Source organism: Dermacentor andersoni, chromosome 10, assembly GCF_023375885.2.
Source record: "Dermacentor andersoni chromosome 10, qqDerAnde1_hic_scaffold, whole genome shotgun sequence".
Taxonomy (NCBI): Eukaryota; Metazoa; Arthropoda; class Arachnida; order Ixodida; family Ixodidae; genus Dermacentor; species Dermacentor andersoni.
Genome location: NC_092823.1, coordinates 77,312,957 through 77,329,265, shown reverse-complemented (window position 1 = coordinate 77,329,265; position 16,309 = coordinate 77,312,957).

The following is a 16,309-nucleotide window of genomic DNA, read 5'->3' as shown; positions in this document are numbered from 1 at the left end:
TTGTAGACTCCGTGAGACGATACCATCTAAAGTTAAGCTGATCCTTTATAACGCACTATTCTCATCTCATTTAATGTATTGCCACCTTGTGTGGGGTACCACGTCAAAAGAAAATATCACTAAATTATTACTACTCCAAAAAAAGGCTGTTCGTCATATTGCAAACGCGCCATTCGACGCACATACATCTGAATTATTTTCAAAGTATAATATCATTTGTCTAGTAAGTTTATATAACGTTAACCTTGCCCTAAAATACCAGAGCTACTTTAAGTATAATAACGAAGCGTTCTTGCGGTTGTGCAACCTAATAGAACCAATAGATATATCGTATAACATTAGGGAAAGAAAGAGATGGCAGCTACCACTTTCCCGTACTAATTATGGATCAAATCGGCTATCCAGTCGCGTCCCATCCTTATTAAATAAACTCCATGAAAACGGTATAGAGATAACTGACACTACTAGGAAAACATTACGAGACTTCCTAATTCAAACTGAGTAATTATTTTTTTTAACGTTACTTTGGCTAGGGGAAGTCACTACTTGGCTCCTTTAAATTAGGTAGTTTTTCATTTTGATGGCATTTTCGCATATAGGATGTAACCTGCAAGAAATTTACGCACATCTTCATTTGCTATCTATGTTTCTGCATGTCAAGAAAACGTTCTATGATGAATTTTACAGCAGTTGAAAATAAGTATGTATTTCTGTTATATAGTATATATTCATATATGTCATTTGTACTGTATCATCTTGTATCACTGATTGTACATTTAGCCTCACAAGTTTTTCACTTATGCATTTGTGCATTGCACACACTAAAGTGTACAAACATTATTCTGTCCCCGTTGTCATAGATAGGGGCAAGAACCTTGTCAAGCTGCAAAAAAGCAGCTTTTAGTTCTTGTCCTAGTGTTCATTTTTTTGTAAATGAATGAATGCTAAATAAAGATTGATTGATTGATTGATTGATTTTCTGCTGTCTTGAAGTGGGTTTCCCTCCTCTTGGCACCCATTCAGTAACTATAATGGTCCATCGGTTATCTATTTTACGCATTACATCGCCTGCCTAGTTTCATTTCTTTCTCCTAATGCCAATTACAATATTGAGAATCTCTGTTTGCTTTCTGATTCCCACCGCTGCCTTCCTCTCTCTTAACAGTACGCCTAACATTCTTCGTTCCATCGCCCTTTGCACGATCCTTAACTTGTCCTCGAGCTTCTTTTTTAACCTCCAAGTTTCTGCCCCATATTTTAGCACCGGTAGGCTGCATTGACTTTACATTTTTCATTTTAAACACTGGTAAGTTTTCAGTGAGGATGTGGCAATGCACGCAAAGCCATTGGTGTTCTTCTGTAAATTTTCTCCTCAGTAATTTTTCTAGGTAAGAGTACTACTTCACAGGCTGTACTACTTCACAGGCTGGCAATCTTGAACTCCTGTTCCCTTGCCAGTCTATTGAGCAGTATCTTGGTTTTCTAAATAATAAACTTCCGTCTTACTCTCACACTTTCGCTGTTAAGGTCTTCAGTCATTTGTTGCAATTTGTCTCCAGTCTTGCCGAACAGAACAATGTCATCTACAAATCGAAGCTTTGTGTGATAGTCGCCATTATTCTTCATTCCTGGTCCTTCCTGGTTTAATAGCTTGAATACTCGCAAACATGCAGTGAATGGAATAGGGGAGATCGTGCCCACTTGCCTGAACCATTTCTTTATAGGTATCTTTATACTTGTGGCGATTCAAAGTAGCTGTGAAATATTTGTAGATGGTGGCTGTGGTTGTGGTGTTGCAGCAGGCGGCCTTAGCCTGGCGTACGTAGCCGGCAATTGTTCGGATTCAGCCTCGTATGATTGTCACTGTGTGTGTCACCAAGTGTCAAAGAGCCTCGTGTACGCATGAAGGCAACGGCCAGTCATTCGCCCTTTTCCTGATTGCTGCAGGCCCACCGCGGAAAAAACGACGTCTCTGAAGCTCCTGGGCGAAAGACCATTTTTTGAAAGCTGTCGACTATCGTTTTTCTTTCTGTGTCGAACGACGGGCATATTGGTACGAAACGTTTGATGTGGCCGATTTTACCACAGAAGGCACAGAACGGGGAAGCGCATCGTCATGCCTTGAATAACCAAGCCGGGGTGTACGCGGAGTCGGTTCGGATGCGGTACAACAGCGTTCATTTTTCCTGAGTAAGTCAATGGGTCACACAAGCTAGGTGTGGAATGTGGTAGATCGCCCTAAAGTGAATGCGGATTGCATACTTAAGGTTCTGAAGAAATCGTTGGAGCTCTTACTTTTGGGACACATGTCAGTGCCAGGCATGTAAGAGCGTCAGCTTTTTAATTTCCTTCAAATACTAAGGGGAATGTGATCCATCTGAATTTTAGAATAAATCTCTTGCTCATTATAACTTTTATCAGTGCCAGAGATTGCCGTATAAACTTGTCTCGAGGTCGGCCATAGTGTAATCACTGTAATGATGTTTTTGAGTCCGTCAGCGCCACGACATGGTGCGAAATAAGTGCGTAGTTTTCGCAAGGCCACGCTAATGACGGCAGTTTCTGCGCTTGTAGACAAAACTACGTGATCAAGGTGGCCAAACCATGATACATCTAGGGAGGGTATGCAGAATGCCGCTGCGCAGCTATCTGTGCCCACACCAACCCGTCTGTGAGCACTTGTAGGTTGGTCTGAAACGCTTTGCTCAAGTCCTCTAGCACAAGAAACTTTGCTTCTCCAGTTGAAATTATGTGTTTCCCCGGCAGGTGGGGTACACTGACGCTGCACGTAACGTCTGAAAAAGTCCATGGCGGGTCGAGGCGACTCCGTTTAGGCCACTCAAATCCTAAATATCTAACGATCTTCAGCGCCACATGGAAATGGGAGCGAGTTCTTGCTTTTAGCCACCGGAGAAGCGCCGCGCCTATGGGACTCGCCCAGCCTTAAAGGCTGCATCAGCAAGGCCTGATAAGCCAAAAGGCGGAGTGGAAGAGAATTAGCTTCATTATGAACCTCCTTCTTGGAAGCCGTCTAAGGAACTCCCATCGTCAAGCGAAGTCTCTTTCTGTGCACTACCTCAAAGCGCTTGAATTTATCAGCGGCTGCTGATAAAGAATGCGGCTTGTTATCAGTGCAGCGTTCAGTTTAAGCATTGCATAGGATCGTTTCTCCAACGTACACCTGCTATGGAACGAAGTGCGTTGACTCTATGTACTGATGCAGCTACGACACTTTGAACTGCTCGTCGCCATAGTACCGTGCTGTCGATGGTAATGCCCAGGAATCGAACACTAGTTATTTGGCGAATTGGACGGCCTCTCATATTCAGCCACAGGCGAGTTGAATATTTGAAGACATTTTGCAAGATATTCATGTATGCCTCCTCTACTCTTTGATTACGTGCTGCATGTATGACTGCCGGTATCTCCACTAAATTGAATGCCATTTAATAATATATCTAAGCTATATAGAGAGGTTTCTTGCACTCTGCAGATTTCCTGATTATCTGATGGACGACATGGACGCGATACATTGTAGACTATCCCATTCTAAAGCCCGCATGTTGGTTGACTGAACCGAAGTGTTGCCCTTATTCAATCGGAAATTATCTTTGTGAATATATCACACAATACTAAAAGTAAACTAGTGGGCCTATAATGGTTCAATTGTTACCATCTAGCTTTTTGTGGATTGGTATATTATTGGCATTTTTCCAGCTCTCTGGAGCCCCTGAAATCGTGAGACATTTCGTATAAAGGACCGCAAGCTTTTCAAACATATTTCCTCCATCTTTGATTTAATCGACTGTCATTCAGTCTTCTTTTGAGCTTTTACCCGGTTCATATCTTGGAAGATCTTTCCAACTTAGTCACTAGTTAAAGAAGAAGCCTCAATATCCGGTTCATTACTACTCCGAATGGATGTAGCATAGCAGCTCTTGTTACTGTACGGTTCAGTATAGAATTATTCCGCTGTTTTTTTATTATATCTTCAAGATTGCTGACAATAGTACCCTGACTAACTTTCAGTGCATACATCCTGGCTGGTCCTATGCCACGTTTTCTGCTCCCTGAATTCATGCTGCGTCCATGATTTACTGCTTTCTCAGTTTGAGTCATTATGTAATTTCGAATATCTCTTACTTTCTGCTTGTTGATCAGTTTTGACAGTACCATGAATTCTATGTGATCTCATGAGCTAGACAGTTCCCTTCTTTGTCGTTGCGTTACTAGGTCCTTCGCTACTTGAGAGAGCTTACCTACTGGATGCCTTGGTGCCTTAGCTCCCAGTTCAATTGTTGCTTCTGAAGTCAACCTAGTCAAGGTTTCATTCATTACATCTATCTCATCTTCATGTCTTTGTTCTAAGGCTGCATATTTGTTCGGAAGCACCAGCCTCAAATGTTCGGCTTTTCCCCTACTGAATCTTGGTTGGCCTATCTGTTCCTCTCTGATTTTACTCTTTCTCTCTTCATATTGAGGTGAATCGTAGACCTCACTAACCTATAGACACAGCACTTCACCCTACCTCACACTTCTAAATCCTGCACTATGCTAGCACTTGCAGAAAGTACAAACAGCTTTTCGCTTCTTGTTTTTTTTTATTTTGGCTTTTCCAGGTCCCCTTTCTCTTGCTATGCTTCTTTAGGAAGGTATTCGTTATACTGACCTTATTCCTTTCTACAAATTCTACCAACATCTCTCCTCTAGTATACCTTGAATTGATTCTGTAGTTGCGAATTGCTTGTTCACCAGCCTGCTTTTCCCCAACTTTAGCATTGAAAGTTGCCCATGACTACGGTATACTGAATTCACACTGTTCTTATCGCTAATTCAACATCTTCATGAAGCTGTTCTATTTCTTCATCATCGTAACTGGAGGTTCGAGTGTACGTTTGTACTACCTGTATTATATACCTCCTATTTAGCTTTATTACTCCTAGTAAAAACCTTTCAATAACGCTCTAGAAGTCTATGTTGCCCGGTGTCTCCTTAAGAATGAGGCATCCTACACCATATTGCTACTTATCTGTTCGTCCTTTGTAGCAATGGAAGTAGTCGTCGGTCGCCATTGCATAAGCCTGACCACTTCTTCAAACCTCACTAAGGACAATATTGTTACGTAGGAAGACACAGACGAAAAGCTATGTACAAGTATATTTACAAGAAAATACGCTTCGCTTGGCCAAGAGGCAACAGCCCGCGCTAGCTTCTAATCGTCGTCGTCATCACACTGCTCGCCTTTTCGTTATGGCATATATTGTTCCGTAGCACTACCCCCAAAAGAAGCGCCGTTCCGGAGTGACTAAAGATCGGACTCGGAAGCAGTGTAGTAGGCCTTGAGCCTACTGACATGCACGACATCACTAGATGCCAGAGGAGAGGACGAGGTTGAACCCACAGGAGCAATTTCGTAAGTCACAGGCGTCACCTGGCGCAGCACGGGGTAGGGCCCTGTGTATCACGAAAGGAGCTTCTCTGAAAGTCCGACGTGACAAGAGGGCAATCACAGGAGCACGAGCGCACCAGGCAAAAACTGTACGTCACGATGGCGGGCGTTGTACTGACACTGCTGAGTGGTTTGTGAGGCCGTCAGTCGAGCATGCGCAAGCTGGCGTGCGTGGTCGGCGAGGGTGATGGCGTAGCGCGCATACTCGCTTGTTGAGATCGCAGCAGGAGGAAGTGCCGTGTCTAGGGGCAAGGTAGGTTCGCGAGCGTACTGTAGATAAAATGGAGAAAATCGGCTGGTGTCGTGCCGGGAAGAATTGTACGCAAATCTTACGTAAGGAAGGGCAATGTCCCAGTCGTGGTGGTCTTTGGAAACGTACTTGGACAGCATATGGGTAAGAGTACGGTTTAACCGCTCTGTCAGGCCATTGGTTTGAGGAAGGTATGAGGTAGTCAGTTTGTGTTGAATGGAGCAGGAACGCACAATGTCAGCGATAACTTTCGAGAGAAAGTTTCGACCACGGTCAGTAAGCAGCTGTCGCGGGGCGCCATGAAGCAAGATAATGTCACGCAAGAGAAAGTCCGCGACGTCCATGGCGCAACTGGTAGGCAGAGCCCGAGTGATAGCGTATCGGGTGGCGTAATCAGCCGCGACGGCTACCCATTTGTTCCCAGAGGATGACGTGTGAAAGGGACCGAGCAGGTCTAATCCAACACGAAAGAACGGTTCCACAAGGACGGTGATCGGCTGGAGATGACCGGCAGGTAGCACCTGAGGTGTTTTCCGACGCTGGCAGGGATCACAGGCAGCAACATAGCGTCAAACGGAGCGAGCAAGACCAGGCCAATAGAAGCGGCGGCGGACGCGGTCGTACGTGCGGGTTACCCCAAGATGTCCTGCAGTGGGTGCGTCATGCATCCAAAGAGCACAGTCTGTCGTAGCTGTTTTGGCACGACAAGAAGAAGGTCAGAGCCATAAAGGAGGAAGTTCCTTCGATACAGAATGCCGCCCTGGAAGACATATCGGTGAACGGTTTCGTCGGTAGGTGTAGAGCGCAGACGCTCGATAAGTGCTCGCAGCGATAGGTCTCGGTACTGCTCATCGGCGATGTTAGCGAAGCCAGACACAGAGAAAATGCCGTTGGCGCTACTACTGTCGGCGTCGTCAGGCTCGTCGACCGAGTAGCGAGACAGGCAGTAAGCGTCCTTGTGTAGTCGGCCAGATTTGTAGGTTACAGTATACGAATATTCTTGGAGGCGTACGGCCCAGCGACCAAGTCTTTCTGTAGGATCTTTCAGTGAGCATAACCAGCAAAGTGCGTGATGGTCTGTGACAACGGAAAAGGGTCGGCATTATAAGTATGGGCGGAATTTGGCAACCGCCCAAACTAGGGCCAGACACTCACGCTCAGTGATGGAATAGTTGCGCTCCGCGGGTGAGAGGAGCCTGCTGGCGTAAGCGATAACACGGTCGTGGCCACGCTGGCGTTGTGCCAGTACTGCGCCTATTGTGCGACCGCAGGCATCAGTACGGACTTCGGTAGGCACAGAAGGATCGAAATGGGCCAGAACGGGAGGCGTTGTGAGAATGTCGATTAGATGTGAGAATGCAGAGGCCTCGTTATCGCCCCACTGGAAAGGGACGTCTTTCTTCAAAAGCTCGGTTAGTGGTCGTGCTATGGGGGCGAAATTTCTCACGAAACGGCGGAAGTACGAACAAAGGCCGATGAAGCTGCGCACATCCTTGACACACTTCGGAACAGAGAAGTGCGCAACAGCATGGATCTTGCCTGGGCCCGGTTGCACTCCGTTCGCGTCAACGAGATGTCCAAGGACGGTAATCTGGCGACGGCCGAATTGGCACTTTGATGCATTGAGTTGCAGACCGGCTCGCCGAAAAACGTCCAGGACTGCTGAGAAGCGCTCGAGGTGCGTACCGAACGTTGGGGAGAATACTATGACGTCGTCCAAGTAGCACAGGCACGTGGACCATTTGAAACCGTGAAGAAGGGAGTCCATCATGCGTTCAAAATTGGCAGGGGCGTTACATAGACCGAACGGGATCACGTTGAATTGATAAAGACCGTCGGGTGTTACAAAAGCCGTCTTCTCGCGGTCGAGATCGTCCACGGCAATCTGCCAGTAGCCGGAGCGAAGTGCAGAGGAGAAATAGCGAGCACCGTGGAGGCAGTCAAGAGCGTCATCAATCCGAGGTAGGGGATACACGTCCTTTTTGGTAACCCTGTTAAGGTGCCGATAGTCCACGCAAAAGCACCATGAGCCATCCTTCTTTTTGACCAGTACAACAGCTGGCGCCCATGGACTATATGATGGTTCAATAAAGTTCTTGGCAAGCATTTTGCGAACTTCTGCGTGAATAACTTGACGCTCAGGTGGTGACACTCGATACGGGCGGCGATGAATAGGAGGGGCATCGCCGGTATGAATGCGATGTTTGACAGCTGTAGTTTGGGCCAAAGGACGATCGGTAAAGCCAAAAATATCGTGGTAGGAAAACAGAACGCGGTAGATTTTACGAGCGTGCTCGGACGGCAAGTCGGGCGCAATCATTTTCTGTAAGTCAGCGATGGTATAAGTCGTCGACTGAGATGGTAGAGGAGGATCGGCTGAATTGCCGTCTACCTCAATAGATGCTATTGAGTGATCCTCGAATTAGCAAAGCTGGGCCAGAGACATCCCGCGTGACAGCACTTGTGTCGTCAAGCCAAAATTGACCACTGGCAGGCAGACGCAATTCGCCGTAATAGATAAAACTGTATGAGGTACTGTGATCCCGTGTGTAAGGAGGACGTCTTGCATAGGAGCCCCGATGTAGTGGCCGTCGGGGACTGGTGGGGAAGACACTAGGTCAACGTAGGTCAGTGCCGAAGGTGGGAAGCGAACGAAGTCGACGGAACTGAGGCGACTGGGGTGTGGTTCAGCAAGATCCAGAACAGGCAGGTCAACGCGGAGAGTCAGGCACGTACCCAGGATTTTTTTTCGGGGGGGGGGGGGGCCAACCCAAGGTAACGTTTCTATGCAAATGAGGGGGGTACCTTTACTAGTACAAATGTGAATAACGCCCACCATTCGCCATAAAAACGCGTAAACCCACAAAAAAGAAATGAAATAAGGTGTACTTTACAGGTGCGCCTGTGCGATACGCCTCTTCTTTACTTGGCAAACAAAGAACCACGCCAAATGGACTTGCGCAGGAAAGAAGCGCAGGAACAACACTGCCAAGAAGAAATAAAGAAGAGAAACTGGAAAATAAAGATCATTTCAGTTGAATCGAAATTTAAACACAGTAGTTGGAAACAAAGGCACACGGACCGCGCGGAGTTGTGTTACTCCGCCAGCCAATGACAGAAGCAAAAAAATATCGTCGTCATGCGGCCTTTCAACATGACGTCGTACTTGATACCTCCGGAGCGTCTGCTGTTCTTCAAAAGTCTTTTCATCGGCGGAAACCATGAGGTGTGCAACAGACATGGACAAAATGTACCGACTCTGAGCATTTCACTCTTCAAAAGTCTGCTGTGCAGTTCATCTCACTGCTGAACCCGTTTTACTCATGAAACTTCACTGCCAACTGAAGTTAAACTTCACAACAAATAGTTGTAGCGAAGCAAGCATGTTATTTCAGTTCAATAATGAATTAGGCATTCGCCATTCCACTATAATAGGCGAGGAGAAAGGTATAAAATTACGCGCTAATAATTTTATTTTTATATTTACCGCATTATTTGGGTAACAGAAGAGGTTTGAAGCACGAATTATTTGCAGCCTCGCGGAGGAACAGTGGCTGGCGGTTATGAGGGCGCGGGCAAGGCTTCATTGCAGACTTCGATGAAGCTTTAGCTCGGGTGCTCCTATCTAAATACATGTAAAAGGATAATTCGTCTTTTCTCAGCAACAACTGCACCCAATTTGACGAAGTTTGTTGCATTTAAAAGAAAAACTTAAACTCTAGTGACTGTTGGTTTCGAATTTTCGCTTTATGTTGTCAATATTTATTAAAAATTATCAAGATAGAAAATTTTTAGAAAACGAGACTATCAAGTTTACAACTCTGTCTTTCGGCAGCGAAAAATGAAATCACAATTCTGTGAATTGCATCTAGTAGTACATTTAAAGCGGACAACAGTGATATGTTACATATGAATCTAAAAAAAATTAGCAATATGGAAATACACCTTTTGCAGAACCCTTGTAAGCAACGTAAAAAATTCACATAAGATGTAAAACGATATATCGAATTTGTCCGATTTTAATGGTCTAATCTATGCCGTTTGCAGGACCGCGACATCTGTTCGTGATGCAGAGCTATGGATTTGTAAACTTCGTGCTTCTATTTATATCAAACTGTCGAATATATGAAAATATTTTTAACAAAATTCAGGCACTAATTAGAAATTCCGCTTCAAGCAGTCACTAGAATTTAACTGTCTCTCTCAAATGCAACAAATTTCTTTCACATCGGTCCAGGGGTTATCTCAGAAAAACGTTTTTGCGTTTTACGTGTATTTGAATAGGCCGCCTCAGAGTTGGGCCCGAGCTAGAGCTTCCTCTTAAATTGTACCCCACCATAGTAGCGTTTTTTGAATTATCTCTAGAAGAAATATACAGAAATATATATTTGCAGAACAATCACATTTCTTTTCGATCCCTCGTTTACTGCTCTGATAAGTTAGGAGCCACAACCGACACCTATGGTTATTTGGGAAGTTACGTAACGATGAGTGGCCGCCAGTCGCGTACAACCGCATATGGCACAGGAAGCTGCGACTCGGCACGTATTGCGCCCACCGCGGAAGGTTAGAAAAACATCTACACAAGCACAGCAGAGAAGTGCGACGTTAAGCGGCTCGAATGATAACTGTAGAAGCGTCATTCAGAACACGCGGAATTGTCCTTCACTTCTGGCGGCGTTTTCTCTACTCTCTTTTTAAATAAGAAGATGTTGATCCATGAATATTTTCACAATCAACGGTTGCATTTGTTAATTTTCGCTTTCCCTTCTTGTTTGGCAGTTGCCTTGGCTCTCTCCCTTAGTACATCACTTAATTTCTCAAGTCCTTGCGACTCTTGTTTCCAGTTGGCAATTTTGCACGAAAAGAGTTGTACCATCAGCGAAAAAGCAGACGAGTTAGTTTCAAGTTTCAAGATTATTACAGGGATTGATGATGGATGCTATCTCACGTTATTTTATTTTCCACCTTATCTAACCCATATCACGGGTATATGGTACCGAGAATCTGTCAGCGTCGCGGCGAGCCTTCACTCGAGGAAATATTGAAACAAAAAGAAAAGTTAAACGCAATTGGCGTTTTCTCTAGCCGCGACTCGTTCCATGTGCATACGGACCAGCTGACCACGAACTCAATCCCTTTCCTGGTCCCTGGATCTGTCTACACGAAGAAGGTTGAAATTACGAAGCAACAACGACGGGCGTGACCGTTGAATAGACGGTAACAATTGAATGCATCTCGAGTTTATCGCGCGGGCACCGAATTGATGAGGAAACTGGCATCACATCCCAGGACGACGCCGATAACTACCGCCATCCAAAAGGAGTGAAAAAGGCAGCACGACACCGTTGCACGCAGGATGCTCATCGCTTTCCTAACCTTCCATATGCTGCTGTACTGGCCTTGTGCTGGTACATGCCCTACCCCGGAACCCCTTCTGCAAACCGGATCAGCTTCCCTGAAGCCACCCCAACCCTGGGCTACCCGTCCGCCTCTCGTCACCGAAGCCGTGAAGACGAGTCCAGTTTCAGCGGCAGAAGCTTCTTTTGCCTGGCAGCACCCTACGAAGGCGACGTCACCAGTCACATGGTCAAGCCAAGCCGTATTTAATCGGCGTGGCAAAGCTGATCAGCTGGGGCACGACACCGTTGCACGCAGGATGCTCATCGCTTTCCTAACCTTCCAGATGCTGCTGTACTGGCCTTGTGCTGGTACATGCCCTACCCCGGAACCCCTTCTGCAAACCGGATCAGCTTCCCTGAAGCCACCCCAACCCTGGGCTACCCGTCCGCCTCTCGTCACCGAAGCCGTGAAGACGAGTCCAGTTTCAGCGGCAGAAGCTTCTTTTGCCTGGCAACACCCTACGAAGGCGACGTCACCAGTCACATGGTCAAGCCAAGCCGTATTTAATCGGCGTGGCAAAGCTGATCAGCTGGGGCACGACACCGTTGCACGCAGGATGCTCATCGCTTTCCTAACCTTCCAGGTTAGTTACTTACAAAATACTAAGGAATTTCGTAGCGACAATCGTTGTGTCTTCGCGGTGTCGTGCCCCTGCGACTTGAAATGGTGTAGAGTTGTGCGTCTGTTCTATGAAGCTGTTGCCTTTGCGTTTCTGTCCGATCTAATCCTCTTGCTCTCCGGAGATGTTGAACTAAACCCAGGTCCTGACAGAGACACAGTTTCTTCCCTTTCCCAGACGATCAAAGAACTAAAAGAAATAATTTCAGAAATACGTACCAATATAAATGAGCTCAGAGAAGCCAACGTTCTCAAAGACAACACAATCGCTGCACTGACTAAACGTATTTCTGTGCTAGAAAACGACCATCAGGACGAAGTAATTGCGACTCGACGGAATGATGCCATCAAAGAGATAGCGCTGCTAAAAGCCGAGAGCACTGACACAAACAACAGGATGCGCCGTAATAACTTGCTTTTCCTCGGACTGGAAGACAATGAAAAAGAAACATGGAAAGAGTCTGAAGAAAAAATAATCAATTTCTGCGCTAGCCAGCTGGAACTGCATTTAGAACCAAGCGCTATTGAACGTGCTCATCGCATAGGCAAATACCGTCCTGAAAGAAAGCGCCCGATAATTGTCAAGTTGACTCATTTCAAGTCAAAGGAAAACATTCTGGCCTGTGGGCGGAAACTAAAGGCAACAAACTTCGCTATACGTGAAGATTTCGCTCCTGCTACTCGCATCGCACGTTCTAAATTGTTAGGTTTCATACGACCACAAAAATGTGCGTTCAAATTACACGTAGACAAGTTGCTCGTGAACAATAAGCGCTATCACTACGACCCTACTTCTGACAGTGTGATTGAGGCTACGAGACCATTCACGAAGGCGCATGGAAACAGCGCATCCCAAATAAGTCGCGAAAACGTGCAATGACGGACAACGAAGCCTATCACTCCAACCTCATCCCGCAATCGTCCCTCATCTTTACCTCTCCTTAACATAGCCTTCACTAACATGCGCAGTTTGCTACCCAAACGCGAACAACTTCGCAGCTTCACTCACGACATCGATGCCGACATCATAGTACTAACTGAAACGTGGCTAAACGGAGACGTAAGAGATAGCGAAATTTTCCCTCCTAATTCCGGCTATGCTCTGTATCGCCATGATCGGAGCGACCGGAGAGGTGGGGGTGTTTTATTAGCTATCAGAAACACCTTCTCATCTTCCCTGATCAGTCGGGATGATAATCTCGAACTATTGTGGACTTGCGCTTACAACGGTGCTGGAAAGACAAATTTTGGCGTGTGCTACAGGCCGCCGGACAGCCATCCGTCATTCTGCGATTCACTCCGTAAAGCACTAACCGACATCACTGACAAATTCTCTAACGCACCTATTCACCTGTTTGGCGATTTCAATTACCCTAACATTAACTGGCCTCTGCTTTCTGTAACCAACAGGTCACCGTTATCCGAAGCTAAACAATTTATTGATCTTATGCTAGACTTCAACCTACATCAGGTAATATCATGTCCTACAAGAGGGGATAACACCCTTGACCTTATGCTCACATCTTGCCCCGATAGCTTAAGTAGCGTTACCACACTACCCGGTCTGAGCGATCACAACCTCATCCATATCTGCATGACAATAGCGCTTAAGAAAAAGTCACCCACAAGAAAAATAATAAAAGATTACAAAAGGGCGGACTTTGACGCCATAAATAACGAACTCCACAATTTTTTCAATGATTTTCAGCAGTCTTACTTATCAAGAACTGTCGATAGCAACTGGCAACTTTATAAGAATGTGTTGCTCAACCTGGAAGCTAGATATATACCAACAGTTCTCGTGAAATCCGACTCTAACAATGAATGGTTTAATAAACGACTGAAAGCTCTCCTTGCTAAAAAGAAAAGGCTTTACCGAAAAGCCAAACTAACAAATGACTCAGAAACATGGGAAAAATACGAACTGTGCGCTAACCAATATATTCAGGAGCTGACGATAGCCAAAGATAACTTCTTTAATCATGACCTTCTGAAGATTCTACGATCAAACCCCAATAAATTCTGGCGCTTACTTTCAGTAAAGACAGATTCTAGACAGATTGAACTAACAGATCCGGATGGCAATCTCATTAATTCTTAGAAATGCGCGTCAGCTCTTAACGACTACTTCAGCTCAGTTTTCTCCAACACTAATGACACTCTCATTGAACCAATACCACCACTCCCAGTAAACTTAATGCCAGACATCGAGATCAACCCTGATGGCATATGTAGCCTCATTAATTCACTCAAACTAACCACCTCAGCCGGGTGTGATGGAATTAACGCGAAAATACTAGTTAACACCAGTAACATTTCTAGCCAGATACTACATCTAATATTTACGCAATCCTTAAAGACTGAAAGCTTGCCCGACGACTGGAAAAAGGCCCATGTCGTACCAATCTTCAAGACTGGCGACCGCTCCCGTGCTATAAATTATCGACCAATTTCTCTGACCAGCATTCCTTCTAAACTTCTAGAACATATAATCTCATCCAACCTAATGTCTCACCTAGAATCTATCAACTTCTTTTGCCCTCACCAGCACGGCTTCAGAAAACTATTTTCATGCGAGACCCAACTCGCCGAGTTCACCCATGACATTCTACATTTCATGGACCTTCATTTGCAGATTGATGCCATTTTCTTGGATTACTCAAAAGCATTCGACCGCGTTTCCCACAATCACCTACTTCAAAAACTTGCATCTGTCGGAATCCCAAATAGCTTGCTTACTTGGCTTGAACACTTCTCAAAAGGGCGCACACAGTTTACCTCTGCAAATAACCATAATTCATCTCTTAGCAGCGTAACATCGGGTGTGCCACAGGGCGCTGGTTTATCGCCTCTACTTTTCCTCATCTACATCAATGACTTACCTGTTAACATTAAGAACAAATTACGTCTTTTCGCGGATGACTGCGTCCTATATTCCCCAATCAAAGGCTCGATTGAAATCGCCGCTCTACAACAGGATCTCGATTCCATCGCAGTATGGTGCGAGAAATGGTACATGCCGCTTAACCTTACTAAATGCAAAGCTCTGTCATTCACCCGCAACCACAGCTTGACCAGTCACACCTACACAATAAATTCAGCTCCTATCAATCATGCCCCGTCTTACAAAATCTCGGCGTTCACATGACATCGACACTATCATGGGCAACTCACATTGACGCCATCTGTTCTAAGGCTTCACGCACCCTTGGATACTTAAAACGCAACCTAAAAGCCGCATCACCAGAAATAAAAAAGGTAGCATATCTAACATTCGTACGTCCGCAGTTAGAATATGCGTCATCTATCTGGCACCCTTCCCAATCATATCTAACCTATGACATAGAAGCAATACAAAATAGCGCTGCTCGGTTTATAACTTCCAATTACTCTCGTGATACCAGCATAACCGCACTAAAACGTTCACTTGAACTACCATCACTTGCTTCCCGCCGGATCATCTCTCGTCTCTGCTTGCTTCACACCTTTTATTACCATCCACACTCCAGGCATTCCCTGTTAAATCCACCCTTACGTACATCCTCTCGCTTAAGCCACAGTCGTCCCATAGCAAACATTAACACTCGATCATCTGCCATGAACACTTCATTCTTTCCCGATGCTATAACCCATTGGAACCATCTTCCAGAAAATATCGTGACATGCACTGACCGTAAAACGTTCCGAGAAATGTTAAATAACCACACTGCTTAATTGCCGATTCCACCAACCCTTACTCTAACACGATGTTCCCTTCTTTTTCACAATTGTTCCTGAGTTGTATTTGTTTATTGTTGTTCTTTACTGTTCTGTACATTTCTTCTAACATTGTTACAAGGATTAAAGCCCTCCCTTATGTAATGCCTCCGGGCCTTTAAGGTGAAAATAAATGAAATGAAATGAAATGAAATGTTGACCGCGGAATAAGTGTCAATTCTTAACATTGCTTTGGCGGCGCCTTAGGAATGTGTTTGAGAAATGGTGGCGTGGGCGGGGAGTGGGAGCCCGGGCCCCCCCGGCCCCCCCCCCTTGTGTACGTGCCTTGAGAGAGTACTGGCGGAACAATCGAAGAGAGCAGAATGTGCGGCGAGGAAGTCTAAGCCGAGGATGATGTCGTGGGGACAGTGGGAGATGACTGTGAATAGCCCGATTGTTGAGCGATCGGCGAAGGAGACGCGGGCGGTACACATACCAATTACGGGGGCTGTTCCGCAATCGGCGACACGGACAACAGGCGTCGTGGCGGGCGTGATAATTTTCTTGAGCCGGTTACGAAGGTCAGCGCTCATTACGGACTAATGCGCCCCAGTGTCTATGAGTGCAGACACAGAAACACCGTCGACTTGCAAGTCAAGAAGGTTCAGATGAGTGGGCAACGTCAGTAGAGGATTTGGCGGCGTAGGGAGCAATGCAGCGTCACCTCGAGGCGCCTCATCGTCTAGTTTTCCGGCTGGGAGCGGCGTCCGAAGGGAGTCGGCGAATAGAAGCGACGGGGCTGGGGAGAGCGAGATTGTCGTCGTTGGGGCGAAGGCGAACGACAATCGTTATCGATTCTCGCTAGGAGCGTTATCGGAGCGTTCGGGGCGTTA